Here is a 15,921-nt window from a genome sequence, read left to right as displayed (position 1 = left end):
TTTTTTTTATAGTTTTGACCATAGTCTTCTATGCCTTTCAAATATCTCATTACTCTCTTAACAACTATCAAATGATTCTCCCTAGAATCAGTAGAGAATCTTGCAACTATCCTAACAAATAATGCAATATCAAGTCTTCTATGTACTATATATTGTAATTTTCCAATCATAGACCTATACAATGTTTGATTCACCTTATTTGAATCATCATTCTTTGACAATTTATGTCCTATCACCATAGATGTGCTTATTGGCTTGGAATCTTCAAATCCAAAGATTTTCAGTATTTGCTTTACATATTTTGACTAAGTGATGTATATACCATATCTCATCTAATGTAATTGCAAACCCCTAAAGAACTTGATCTCTCCAAACATAGACATTTCAAATTTTTTCTTCATTTCATTTGCAAAAGCCTTACATAAATTATCTTGACCTTGAAATATGATATCATCAACAAAAATTTTAGATAGTAAAATACCTTTGCCTTTCTCTATCTTCAAGTACAAATTGTTGTTGTTATTAGTCCTCTCAAATCCAATCTTCACAAGATAATTATGAAGTCTTTAATACCTGTTCTTGGTGCTTGCTTCAAACCATATAAAGCTTTGTGTAGTCTACATATTATGTTTTTGTTGTTAGCATCAAAAAATCATTTAGGCTATTCTATATAAACCTCCTCTTCCAATATACCATTTAGAAATATAGATTTAACATCCATTTAATAAACTTTGAAACCTTTGTATCTAGAGTAAGCAAGAAGAGTTCTTACTCATTCCAATCTTGCAACACAAGTGAATGTTTCTCCATAGGCTATCCCTTCTTCTTGTGCATATCCTTTACAAATTAATCTTGCCTCATTCCTTGTGACTTCACCATTTCCATCTAACTTGTTTCTATACAGCCACTTGGTTCCAATCACATTTTTATCTTCTGGTCTAGGAGCTAGAGTCCATGTCTTATTTTTCTCAATTTGTTCAATATCTTGTTTTATGGATTTACTCCAGTCCACATCTTCTAAGGCATCTTTAACTATTTTAGGTTCATGCATGCTAATAAAACATGTATCATTTCTCAACTTATTCCTTGCTATTGCTCTTGCATCTTTATCTCCAATGATGTGTGTTGCAGGGTGATGTCTCTTGACATACTTTGACAATCTTGGCTATGCTATGTTTTCCTCATTTGGTCTCTCAACTTTTGAATCACTATGCACATCTCTATTAGGTAGGTCAACATCTCTTTCATGTACACTAATCTTAGAATCAAAATGTGCCTCAACTTCATTTTGTAACTTGACACTTGAGTGTAGCTTGATTCCTAAATGCAACTCGACATTCATAGTATGTGACTTAGTAGTCACTAAAACTTGTTGTTGATTTGCAACTTTATTTGCAACATCTTCATCAACAGGCATACCTTCATAAAAATATACAAATGATTTGTATTCCTCTAGTTCCTTCATAGGTTCATCCTCATGTACTTTTGTATATTTGTCAAATTTCACATTTGCACTTTCCACAACTTTGTTAGTGTTAATATTTAAACACTTATAAGCTTTTCTTCTTGTGCAATAGCCAAGGAATATGCCTTCTTCACTTTTTTCATCTAGTTTACCATTCCTGAAATCCTTGAGAATATAGCACTTTCTTCCAAATACCTTAAAATATTTTACATTGGGTGAGTACCTATACCATATTTCAAAAGGTGTTGAATGAGTACCTTTCTTGACTTGCACATGGTTCAAGGTATAGATAGTTGTACTTAAAACTTCTCTCAAGTATTTCAAAGCAATATTTTGCTCCATCATGAGTGTCTTAGCACAATCCATTACAGATTTGTTCCTCCTTTTAGCATTTCCATTTTGTGGAGGGGTCCTAGGGGAAGATGTATGTCTTTTGATTCCTTTGTCATTACAAAACATCTCAAAGTCATTTGATGTCAATTCTGCTTCTTTATCAGATCTCAAATATTTTAGACTTTTACCTATTTCCTTCTCAACTCTTGCTAAGTACCACTTAAACATTTGGAAAGCATCAAATTTATGTTTCAAAAATATAACTATCATCATTCTAGAATAATCATCAATAGATAACATAATGTACTTATCTCCTTTAGCTTTGTTCATCAATTAGTCCACACAAGTCATTTGAACAATCTCTATTAATATTCCTTTATAGGTATGAGTCTTACTCTTAAAAATTGACTTTGTCATTTTGCCTAGCTAACATTGTTTGCAAATTATATTGTCAATTTTCTTCAACTTAGAAAAACCTTTGACTCTTCTCATGTTATTGATACTAACTGAGCTACCAAAATTAACATGACATAACCTCTTGTGCCATAGCCACACAACATCAAATTCTACAAATAAACAAGTAGCATCCTCCATATCAAGGTAGAATATATTACCTCTTGTTTGATAACCTTTTCTAATTAGTTTTCCATTAGTATCATATATCTTAGCAATCTTGTTCTCAAATTCAACCTTACAACTTGAACTATTCAGTTGTGACACTCAAAAAATTATAGTTAAGTCCTTCAACATAATATGTATTGTCACGTAAAATCTTTTCTATGAGTTTGATAGAACCATTTTCTTTTATTAGATAGAGTACATCATTACCAAACCTTACACTATTTCCATCACAATAATTCAGGGTAATGAACTTACTTTTATCTCCAATCATGTGATGTGAATACCTATTTTCAATGATCCATCTGTCATTCTTGTTCACACAAGACACCATTGTAGTTGCCTCATACTCATTAGAATCATCCTTCATTGCAACATACACCACTTCATCATCACAATCATCAGATCCATCTTTAGTTTCCTCTTTAGCAATGTAGCAAGACTTCTTGCCTTTGTCTTTGTAATATCTATTGTCTTAATCTCTTCTACTTTTGTACTTGTCTCCATCTATGTATTTTTTCTTCTCTGGACATCTAGCAGTAATATGACCAACCTCAATGCAATTGAAACACATGATAGGTAACTTACCTTTGAATTTTCCTTTACCTCTATGAAATTTCCTTGCTAGTAGTGCTTCAAGTTGTTTTACATCTTCCTCATCAATATCACTATCATTGGAAACATATTTTACCTTCTTTTTCTTCTTCTCATTAGGTTCCTTTAATGACAACATGGATTTAAAAGCATATTCAACATTGTTAGATTTGAAATTATCAAAATTAGATAGCTTAAAAATAGCGAGCCTACATACTAGACCTTCAAGAGTCAGATTAGATCCTGGTATTCATCCCAGTTCTTGTATTTTAGAAACCTAATAGCATAAATGGGTAGTAGTGTTCTCAAAACTTTTCTTAGTACAGTATCATCATCTATCTTACCAGTAGCTCCTCTTATTGCATTAACAACATCTTTTATTCTAGAGAAATAATGAGCAACATTCTCACCTTCTTGCATTCTCATATCATCAAACTTACCTCTAAGACTTTTAGATGTGGCTCTTAGAACATTTGTGTCTCCTCCATAAATAGTGTGAAGAGCATCCCACATTTTATTTGCACTGTTACAATCCTTGATATCATCAAACTTGGCATAACTTAAGGCAAAGACAATCTCCAACATTGCCTGGTTGTGTTTTTTCTTCTTTTTCAGATCTTCAACAATTAGGTCTCTAGCAGGATTGACATGCTTTGTGGTGATGGTAGATTGTGCATGATCTCCAAGACCTCCTAGGTGTAGCTTCATCAGACTTTTCTATGTAGGAAAGTTATTTCTATTAAGCTTGGGTACCTCTCTTTTTGACATCTTGATCTTTTTCATCTAGTACCTTCAAAGTAGTCCTCTTAAGTAGATGGCTTTGATACCAATTGTTGGAATTCTTTAGAATAACTGAGAAGGGGGGTGAATTAGTTATCCAAGGTCCATATGTACAAATTAAACTTTTCACATCTTAGTGAACCCATATCCGTAAAGCATATGCATTATGCATGCATCCATAAGATCATACAATCACTTAAACTTTGTAGGTTACTATCAAATTACCTTTGTAGAAATGTAAGCATGCAACATAATAGATTCAATAACACATTTGACACAATGATTTTTCATGGAAATCCAATTTGGGAAAAACCACCTGTAACATGCTACTCATTCTCACTCTTCTGAAGTGATGCCTAGTGAAAGGACAACCCTATTAAATGTTATAATGCACACTATTAAATAAGACCTAGTTAGAGAATTTTAATCACCCTATTAGGAGTGAGCTATGTTAGAGGACTTTAGATCATTCACTTGGAATGTCACCAGGTTAAAGAATTTACAAATGATTGTTAGTCCAACCTTAATCCAAAGGATTTACCTTAGAATGATACAATGATTAGAAAGTAATAGTAAGACTTGATCTGATAACAACTTACAACTCACTTTGCTGATTACATATCTTTGTTTTAGTCCTCCATTATGCTTGGCTTTCACACACTTTATTTCTAATAACTTGTCCAACCTTCAAGCATCCATACCCTTAAGCCTTCTTTCTTTGCTTGCCAATAGTAGTCTCTTCTATTTGGTCATTGAATGAAGCAATACCTTAGACTCATTGTCTTCCTTAGGTTATCGCACATGACAACCTTTTCTTCTGACTAGCCATCTCTATAAATAGAAAATTAAGATCTTTTGTCGTTCATCGTCTATCATCCATTTTTGGGTTTGGTAGGATTCAATGAATCTAACCATCTTTTCATTTTATTCCCTTATAGAAACTTTTCCTTCAATCCTCTTTGAATTTACCTCAAAATGGTTCATCTTGAATTTTATGCTACCACCTCATCAATCTTATCTTCTACATAATTCACACAATCTAAGAAATTAAACTTGTCAGCTCAGATTCATCGAATTCATAATCTTTCTCATAATGTTGACACTCGACATTAACTTTCTTCTAATACTTAGCATGAAGTAAAGTTTACTGGTGCTCGACATCAACTAAACTTTACTCAAATAACATTGTATCACTCACCATACACTAAAAAATTTCTTTTCTCGACTCCAACTAATTTTTTTCTTGGCTTACACTAACTTTTATCGGCACCTACTATGCAGATTGTTAAGCTTAGCAGACACAATTTGTTTTATTTGTTCTTCTAAACTTAATCAGTGTATCCACCCCTTGCAACCTTAAGTAGATAATTAATGCAGTATAATATCATTGTCTTAACTGATCTTTGTACTCCATTTCCATATCATAACTCAACCTTTCCTCTAGGTGTATTGTTAGCTCATTTGATCAAATCCTCTTCATCAATCAAACAAATGATAGTACTCAAATAATCTACGTAATTGTCTTACCAGCAAGTAGTAGGTTTAACATCAATGACAAAACAATGATTGAAGCACATTCTCATACTTGTATCAATCTATTTTCAACACCTTTATCATTGAAAAATATGTTGAGCTCATCTAAGATGAATTCACTATCTCTATCTGATCTCAAACATTTCAAACTCTTTTATGTTTCTTTCTCAATTCTAGAAAGATACCAGTTAAACATTTGAAATGCATCAAATTTTTCCTCAAGAAACATCATAGTCATCATTATTCAAAAATCACCAACAAAAAAAATAAAGTATTTATTGCCATAATAGCTCTATATTCCAATAGGACCTCATAAGTTAGTATGAACCAACTCCAAAATATCATCAAAAGAATAGGTCTTGCTCTTGAAACTAGACTTTGTCATTTTACCCACTTCACATTGTTTACACATTAGTTTATCAAGTTTTCATAGTCTTGATAACTGTCTAACTCTTTTCATTTTACTAATGCTTACCAAATTATCAAAATTCACATGACATAACCTCTTATGCCATAACCAAACATCTTCACATTGTGCAAATAGACAAGTATGTATAGATAGGTCTAGGTAGAACAAGTTACCTCTTGTTTTCTCTTCACTTCCAACTAGTTCACTAGAAGCATCATAGATCTTTGTCTTCCTGTCCTAGAAATCAACTATGTAACCTAAACTTATCAACTGTACTACACTCAACAAGTTATATTTCAAACCATCAACCCAATATGCATTGTCATACTTGATCTTTTCATTTAGTTTAATCGATCCTTTACCTTTCACATAATATGGTGCATCATTACCAAACTTAACAATGCTTCCATTATAATATTATAGCTTATCAAACTTACTTATATCACTAGTCATATGATGTGAGAAACCACTATCAATTATCCATCTATCATTCTTACTCACATATGAGATCAATATAGTTTTCTCATCTTCATCAGAATCATCTATTATTGCAACATAAACAAATTCTTCATCATGATATTAGAATTAATGTCAGAACCATCCTCTTCAACAATATAGCAAGATTTCTTACCTTTGTAGCATTTTTTATCTATGCTATTTCTATTGTCTCTATCATCTCTCCTTCCTTTGCACTTGAAATCTTTTATCTCATCTTTGTCATCTCTGTCAGGGCATCTAGTTGCAATATGACCTGTTGATAGTATTGACAAATGAGTGTCAACACACTTAACCATTTTCACCATACATGTTGAGTACACAATAGATACCAAGCCATAATTTCAAAAGGTGTCAAGTCACAGTTAGTACCAAGCAGATTACAGTATAACACATGTCGAGCAAGATACGAATTGGTCATATGCTGAGTAACAGAAGCATTTAGATGTCAAGCAACTCAGAACAACATATGTCGAGTGATACAAGATACAATAGGTGCCGAAAAAACTAGGAAATGTAGTAGATGCCAACAAAACTAGGAAACAGTATGTGTTGAGCATCAGTAATACTTCATGTGTCGAGCAACACAGGATCAACATAAGAGTTTGTGCCTGCACAAACTAAGATGTAAATCATTTTTGAAGCCAACTTAGAGAAATTTCGAAGGAGAAAGAGGATAAGAATGAGTCATTTGTATTCCCTATGAAATCTGCATGCAACCAATCAGAAAAATTGTGAAGGCTTGCAACCAATTAGAAAAATGCAAAATATGAGTGGGAATTTGAGAATCAATTTGGATCATAGATCCATACCTAACCCTAAGTCTTCACATTCTTTATAAGAAAGACGAATGCACCATTTTATGTGTGGAAGAAAAGTTGCATAAGGGGAGATTATAGTGAAATCTTAGTGAAAGGGATAGCAATTATATTCAGTTGACCGTAGCAGAACAAGAGACATATACAGAGATCAGATCAAGCAAGGATCAAAAGAGAAAGAGCAGATCAAGTGCCTGAACCCAGCAATTTGAGATTGCATTCAATTAGGTCAAAATTTCTAATACTCTCTCATAATTGTATTAGAAGTTGAAATCCTATGGTGATAGGTTATCTTAATAGCTAGATAGGAAAGTCTTTGGAGAAGGACAAGAAAATCCTATGTATTAGGTAGGTTTAACAACCTTTATGTAAATCCTTTAACAGGTTGACACTTCATATAAAGTGTTTGTAAATCCTTTCAATAGGTCACTATTGATAGAGTGTAAAGCCTTTAATAGGGAAAACAATCATAAGTGGTTGAATTCATTGCTGCAGTAATTTTATTGGTGTCATCCCCACCCCAATTTTACCTTCTTATTCCCAGAGGATTTCTAGGTAACCAAAATCTATTGTGTTATGTGTTGATACATGTTCTCATTTTATATTTGTTTACTTGCATGCATGTTAATTTCAGTCATATGTTATTATGAATTTGAAAGGCTAACAATTGGTACTTCTGATTCACCCCCCCCACCCCCCCTGCCCTTCTCAGAAGTACTCTTCCCATTTGAATACTCCAACATGACAAACTTTGTTACATGTAAAGTAAATAATTAGAAGTTTACCTTTGTATTTGCTTTTTCCTTTAGGAAGTCTTCTTGCCAAAAATGACTCAAGTTCATCAATGTCATCATCAGATCCATTATTTCTTTCTACATTCTTTCTATTCTTCTTTTTCTTAGATCCATCAAGGGTTAGTTGGGATTTGAATGCAGAATTCAACTCTAGCACAAGAGTAATTAACAAAAATTGGTAATTCAAATGTAGTAAGTCTACTAACCAAACTATCCAAGCTCATATCATTACTAGGTATACATCTCAATTCTTGAATTATAGATACTCTGATTGCATAGATAGGAAATAAAGTCCTTAATACCTTACTTATCACAGTGTCATCAGTTAGATGTCCTCCATCTCCTTTGATAAAATTAACCACTTTTTTAATTTGGCTACAATACTGTGTAATATTCTCATCTTCCTGCATCGTCATATTATCAAACTTTCCTCTCAATCTTTCTTCCTTATCTTTTAACACATTCTTGTCTCCACCATAGATTTTTTCCAAATTGTAGTATATTTTCTTGGTAGTAGTGCATTCCTTCACATCAAATTCTACATAACTAAGGGTTGTTGAAAGTTCAATCATCATTTCATTGTGCTCCTATTTCTCTTTCATTTGTTCAATTTTCATAGGTCTAGGCACTTCAATGTAGTCATTGTCCGAGTAGTAAGATGTAGAATCTCCAATTCCAAATAACTACAATCTCATTAGCCTTTCTCATACTTGGAATTTCTCCTTATTCAGCTTAGGTATCTATCCCTTGTACATCTTGATCTTTGGTTTGAGTCCTTTCAAACTTTAGTGACAAGCACTAGTGCTCTTATATGTAATTTCCCTTTTCTGATTTTGTATGATATTTCCAACCTTAATCAGATCTTTAAGATCAAACAACTGCTATCACAAAGATCCACCAAATTTCTTAAGAAACCCCAAATCGGGTATGTCGAAAATAGTGCCAAAAAGCTTCACAGCTTCACCTGTTATTAATAAATCTGAAAGTAGACATTTTTACAGAAATTTGAGCAGCATAACAGCCTATAAAATGTCATTTCTAGATCTGTATAACATGCACACAATAGCTCCCAAATGGAGGACAAAAACAATGCTCATCGGGCTCCCGAAATTAACACAAAATGCCCGGAAAGACCACAAAAACACCCATAAACTATCTCAGAAGATTAATCACGTCCCAATACATATATTCAGCTCTATTTTAATAGCTTAAAGTCTGAAATACAGCAGCAACCAAAACTGATATGAAATGCTCAACTGAAAACACCAAACTCATGCAAAAAATACACCCAAAAACCCACAAATCTACACTGTTCAGCACAAAGGCAAACTCTGTATAAGCATGCACATGGAATGGCTTCAAACTCCCATCCTTAGCCTTCCTGGAAACCTGCAAACTCCTGTTCTTGGGTCTCCCTGGAAACCTGCAAACTCCCGTTCTTGGGTCTCCTTCTCCACAGGTTTGGCAGCCTCTGAAGAATAACAAAGAATGAGCGAAAATCAAGTCTGGAATGAGCCCAAAATGCCTCCAAACCCCTTAAAAGAGGGCATAACTGTAACTCATGTCCAAGAGAGGTTAATGAAACTTATTTTAATAATAATTTTCATTTATTAGTCCAACGGTTTCCAAAGATTAACCCCCTTTTTCTGAAACTTCACTTTCTTGGGCCTGCCTGCCTTAGCAAAGATTTTCTTTTTTAATTATTTGAAAAGGGGACATGACAAGTCCTCCCCTCCCAAACATTGCTTTTCCTCAAGCAATGGCTGAATAATAAACCAATCAATCCACCTGGATCCCAAATGTAGTCATGAACTATTCTACTACCAATTAACACAGGCTCCTGCAATATCCTCTGCAATATGACCAAGAGGAATCCATAATCAAATTGACAATTATAGCTCAACCAAACTCCGAAATCACCACTACCACAATCAAAAACCCATGAGGCACAAACTCTTAGAGCATCAGAACCCAAGTAAAGTGGACAAATCAAACTACCAACACAGTAAATACCATCAACGCATCCCACTGGCCTATATGGAATGTACAATCCAACTTTGCAACAATGGTGAACCCTCTCGAATGAAACTGTACCAAGTATGGAGAATCCACACACTGTACAACTCCTGCAGTCAACACAACTCTGCAAATCATCGGCCACTATCTCATAACCATAACTCCCATACACTGCTGATGGTGAAAAGACATTACAAGATAAAGAGTAAGAAATGGAATCCAAACCAAATTTGTCTGCCATCAACTCCTCAGCACAAGGATCAAATGCTAACTGATGTACATACCCTGCAATATAATGTTGATAAAAAAAACCAACCTCAGTCAACAGCTCACCATGAAGAAGTGATACAACCCACTGTGACTGATCACCAGCTAAGTCAAGAGATGTCATAGCCAAAGGAGTAGAATCAATAACAACACCTGCTAAAGCATCACTCCAAAACTCCTGCTCTAAGTCATGTATTATCAACCTGTCAATTGCAGGACCTATCACCATGTCATGCCCATCACAACTCTCATCCCGAGGCATCAAACTATCCCATAACTGATGATAAGCACTAGGAACCAAAGTACATCTCTGTATCATCATCTCATCAACATGGTCATCAAAGGTAGATAGATGAGCATACCTCACAGTGTAATGTCGATAGAATGCACCAATCTCAGTCAGTGGCTCAGACTGCAATCCAGATGTAACTAACTGTAATCGATCATTAACCAAGTTGGAACTGACTACTACCTCTGAAGACATTGCGAAGGGAGTAGTATTACTAGCAGGAACCATGCCAACTGTCGACTCACCAACATCACACATGACCTTTGATACATCACTAGTCTCTGTGCCTTCAGTACTAGAGGCCACCACCCTGTTAGGCATACAATAATCTGCTACAATACCCAACTCAACTAAACCTGACTCTAGTGGGAATGAACCTGATATGCCAATGTTAGTATCAAGGATGGATGCATCCCCATCTCCACTGTCTCTGACAATCTCAGCCATGGACATCCTCGAATCACCAAACACCATAGCTTGTGACTGTATAGAATCAGATAAAGACTGTAGTCGCTCTAACTCCATGGTCACCTTAGCCAAATGAAACTGTGACTCCTTGAAAGCCAACTGTGTACTCTCAAGAATCTCATAAGTCACCTCAAGCTGCTCAGTAAGCTCACTCACCTCATCTTCCTTGGCCAACAATGCATCATATGCTGTACTACCCCACTCCATAAGATAATCTCTATCAGCTACCAACTGCATATAATTATGTCTCAAAATCCGAATAGCCTCCCATAAAGAGTGAATCTCTGTCAAGGAAAGATAACTTCCTTCCTGCTCATCATTAGTAGGAGAACCCCATCCATAAACTGCTAACAACTGACGAGCAGCATCGAAATGTTGGCAAGTGATAGCAATGTCTTGGTCACTAACTCTCAACTGATTAGACACATGATGGCACTGGCTTGACTGTCTCCTACAAACCTCCTCTGATGCACTGTCTGAAGGAGTGTCCTCAAAGTTACTAGTCTCTAGAGTATTACCATCCATATCCTGTGAATCAAATCTAAAGCTCATATCAACATACGGAGTATCAAAAACTGTAGCACTGCTGTCCAACTCCTCTATACCCAAAGAAACTAAGTCTTCAAAATTTCCCACTACATCCTCTTGGATGTCATCAATGCCAATATGATCCTGGGACTCATCTATACACACTGCCAAATATGAAACATCATCAACACATTCCAACAAGTATGGTCGAATGGATATATGAACAAAGCCCAACACCGGTGTATAAAAACTAATACCAACATCAGACAAGATACTGACACAAGAAAAGAAAACACTGTGTAATCTGCTAATCAAATCCATGATAGCACCCAAACAAACACTGCTACCAAAAAGTGTTAAAGATCTCCAGTCAACTGAATCCCAAATGCCAATATAACAATCTCGAGTCCATATCCGTAAACTAGAATCAACTGGTAACTCAAGAAAACTCCTCACCTGAGTAATATGACCAATACCAACTAACTCCACATACCTGTCATGATGAGATAATGAAGTCACAATATTATCTTGGTTCACCTTCAGCTGGCTGGAAAAATCATGTGAAGTACTACCAGCCTCAACCTCATGTGATGAAGCATCTAACTGTGCCTGGTACTCTTTCTCAGCAAAGTCATGAATGCTCAATGTCTGCTCATCTCTACCAGGTATCTCACCATCCTGCACAACAACATCCTCATAATCATCATCTGAACCCACTACACTGTAGTCACTGCCTGTTGTAACTATACCATCTTGAATACCTGTGGCATCACCCTTTGACGACCTGTAAACAATTGTCTCAATTTGAGTATCAAGTTGACTGTTACTATCAATCTATGTGATATCCTTTCCCACCACCTCCTGTGGCAGAGTAGAATCTGAGACCTCTACCTGGCTATCAGCTAGTTTCTCAAACTCCTCATGCAAGTTCTTGTGAATTGTGTCATCTGTCCTGTGAGAAAATTTGCCAAATAGAAATCTAGTCAACTTATCCACCTTAGCTAGGTCGGACAACATGTCATTCATTATACGGTGGTGCTCAACCAACTGTTTAGACATGTCATGGCTTATTTTCATAAGTTTATCTCGAATGTCTAAATAACCATCCTTCCTACTGTTTTGACTCTGGATATCAATTGTCCAAGATCGTGTCCTCTGAGACTCTGTACTATACCTGTCCATTCTGGATAAAGTAGAGTGTAACCCCAATAGGATATAACTTCTTCAAACACCAAGAACTAACATGCAATTGATTAGAAGTAGCATGCAACCATAGATTTTGACATGCAACTGATTAGAAGCAACATGCAACCACCAAATTATGACATGCAAGATTTGGGTAGTTGTCAAAACTGACATGCAAGATCTAGGTAGTTGTCAAAACTGACATACAAACTTCTACAACCACCAAATTCACCAAGAACTAACATGAAACTATAGATTTGGACATGCAACTGATTAGAAGCAACATGCAACCACCAAATTATGGCATCCAAGATCTGGGTAGTTGTCAAAACTGACCTGCAAGATCTGGGTAGTTGTGAAAACTGACATGCAAACTTCTACAACCACCAAATTCACCAAGAACTAACATGAAAATGATTAGAAGTAGCATGCACCCATTAATTTTGACATGCAGCTAATTAGAAGAAACATGCAACCATAAATTATGACATGCAAGATTTGGGTAGTTCTCAAAACTGAAATGCAAGATCTGGGTAGTTGTCAAAACTGACCTGCAAACTTCTACAAACCCTCAGACTGGCAAGATCATGGCTCTGATACCACTGTAATGTCCCTTTTCTGATTTTTTATGATATTTCCAACCTTAATCAGATCTTTAAGATCAAACAACTGATATCACAAAGATCCACCAAATTTCTTAAGAAACCCCAAATCGGGTATGTCAAAAATAGTGCCAAAAAGCTTCACAGCTTCACCTGTTATTAATAAATCTGAAAGTAGACATTTTTACAGAAATTTGAGCAGCATAACAGCCTATAAAATTTCATTTCCAGATCTATATAACATGCACACAATAGCTCCCAAATGGAGGACAAAAACAATGCTCATCGGGCTCCCGAAATTAACACAAAATGCCCGGAAAGACCACAAAAACACCCATAAACTATCTCAGAAGATTAATCACGTCCCAATACATATATTCAGCTCTATTTTAATAGCTTAAAGTCTGAAATACAGCAGCAACCAAAACTGATATGAAATGCTCAACTGAAAACACCAAACTCATGCAAAAAACACACCCAAAAACCCACAAATCTACATTGTTCAGCACAAAGGAAAACTCTGTATGGGCATGCACATGGAATGGCTTCAAACTCCCATCCTTAGCCTTCCTAGAAACCTGCAAACTCCTGTTCTTGGGTCTCCCTGGAAACCTGCAAACTCCCGTTCTTGGGTCTCCTTCTCCACAGGTTTGGCAGCCTCTGAAGAATAACAAAGAATTAGCGAAAATCAAGTCTGGAATGAGCCCAAAATGCCTCCAAACCCCTTAAAAGAGGGCATAACTGTAACTCACGTCCAAGAGAGGTTAATGAAACTTATTTTAATAATAATTTTCATTTATTAGTCCAACGGTTTCCAAAGATTAACCCCCTTTTTCCGAAACTTCACTTTCTTGGGCCTGCCTGCCTTAGCAAAGATTTTCTTTTTTAATTATTTGAAAAGGGGACATGACATTATACCAATTGTTATAATCATTTAGAAAAAAAATGACTCGGGGGGGTGAATCAGTTATCCTCAAGTCCAAATGTACCAATTCAACTTGTAAAAACTTCAAACAAATTAATCAATCAAAAATATCAACTCAGTCTCTATAACATATTATCAACAACTTAACATTTCATGCAAATCTTAACTCCCTTACTCTATATGTGTCGACTTCCAATAAATAAACCACTATAAAATTTAGAATTCAAAATAATAATATCCACAAATGAAAATTAGACACCAGGGTTTAACGCAAAAATCCAATTTGGGATAAACCACAAGTAACATGCTACCAATTTTTCACTCTTCTAAAGTGAGCTCAATTAAGAGCTAACCCTATTAAAGGTTGTACAAAACACTATTAAATGTGACCTTATTAAATAATTTAATCACCTTGTTAGGAGTGGCCTTGTTAGAGGACTTTAGAAAATTCCATTATAATGTCACCTTGATTAAAGGATTTACAAAATGACTATTAGGTCAACCTTGATTAAAGGTTTTTTGATTGATACAATGGTTAGAATGTAACACTAGGTTTTATCTATAATGTATAACTCACTTTGAAAATTTAGATCTCCATTCATTCATATGTTGATTCATTGGTTGGGCTTCATTGACATCTCCATCACCAATCTTCTTGGCATCTCCTCAAGTAATCACACTTCACCTCTCTTGTTCTGCTCTTCACAACTTCCCCTTAAGATCACCAATCAACAATGAAAAAACCTTAAAATTCATTCCTTATGCCTCCTTAAACAGGTAATTTTGATCTTTTACTGCTTAAACATCATCCTTGATCTTAGGTTTAGGTAAAATTTGTTGAATCCTTCCATCTTTTTATTCTCCTTCTTCTAGAAACTTCTAATCAAATCCTTGCCTTTGATCATATAAAAAACTATCCTCATGTATTAAATATGTTAACTCATCAATCCTTATCTTCCATGTGCTTTGACTAATTTAAAATTCCAATTGTGTCAACCTCAAAATAAAATCTTTCTCAAACTGTAACTTTTGTTGTCACTCGACAATCACGATGTTCTTCAACTCAATCATCACTGTGTAGTTGAACAATCACTATACTTTCTCACTCGATATCAACACACTAGCTCATCCATTACTACAGTCACTCACAACTACACTTCTTCATACATTTTCTCAGCAATAGCTAACAATCAACTTGAACTTTTTTTTTGGCTTCTACTTAAGTTCCTTAATCTTTTGCTTCAGCTCCTTCATTGACTGTGCAACACTAATACTCAATCAAGCTTATTCTTTTGACTTGTTTCAACTCTTAGCTTTATGAAATTGTCCTCTACAGTTCATGTGTTGATTGAACAACACATTATCTTGTCAAGGACTAACTCATCAAGTGCTCATTGTGTTTCAATGATATTTAACACATCTCTACACTCAACCTTTCACTAGGTGATCTCATGATCTCTTCTTTTCAAATCCTCTTCATCAATAAAATGATATGAAACTCTACACTATAAGAAAATGTATCTTTAGCAGGTTTGACACTCTATCTTACCAATAGGTTTGACATCAATGACAAAATAACAATTTCTCCAATTGTAGTTTCCAACAATATATCAATTAACTCAACTTCCCCCTCTTAATTTATTTGATCAACTCAATATGAATAATTTTAAACTCATATTTACCATAGCTTTTAATTAATCTTTGATCTTTCATCTCAATTATTCTCAAATGTGTATTCTACCTAGGTTCTCTATAGATTCAAGGAACTCTCCTTGTTTCTCATGTGTAATTGAAGAGTAAAG

The sequence above is a fragment of the Cupressus sempervirens genome, chromosome 9 (genome assembly GCF_028749045.1).
Source record: "Cupressus sempervirens isolate cs-2001-9-10 chromosome 9, ASM2874904v1, whole genome shotgun sequence".
Taxonomy (NCBI): Eukaryota; Viridiplantae; Streptophyta; class Pinopsida; order Cupressales; family Cupressaceae; genus Cupressus; species Cupressus sempervirens.
The sequence above is the reverse complement of the archived record's forward strand: the minus strand, read 5'-3'. Positions refer to the sequence as shown.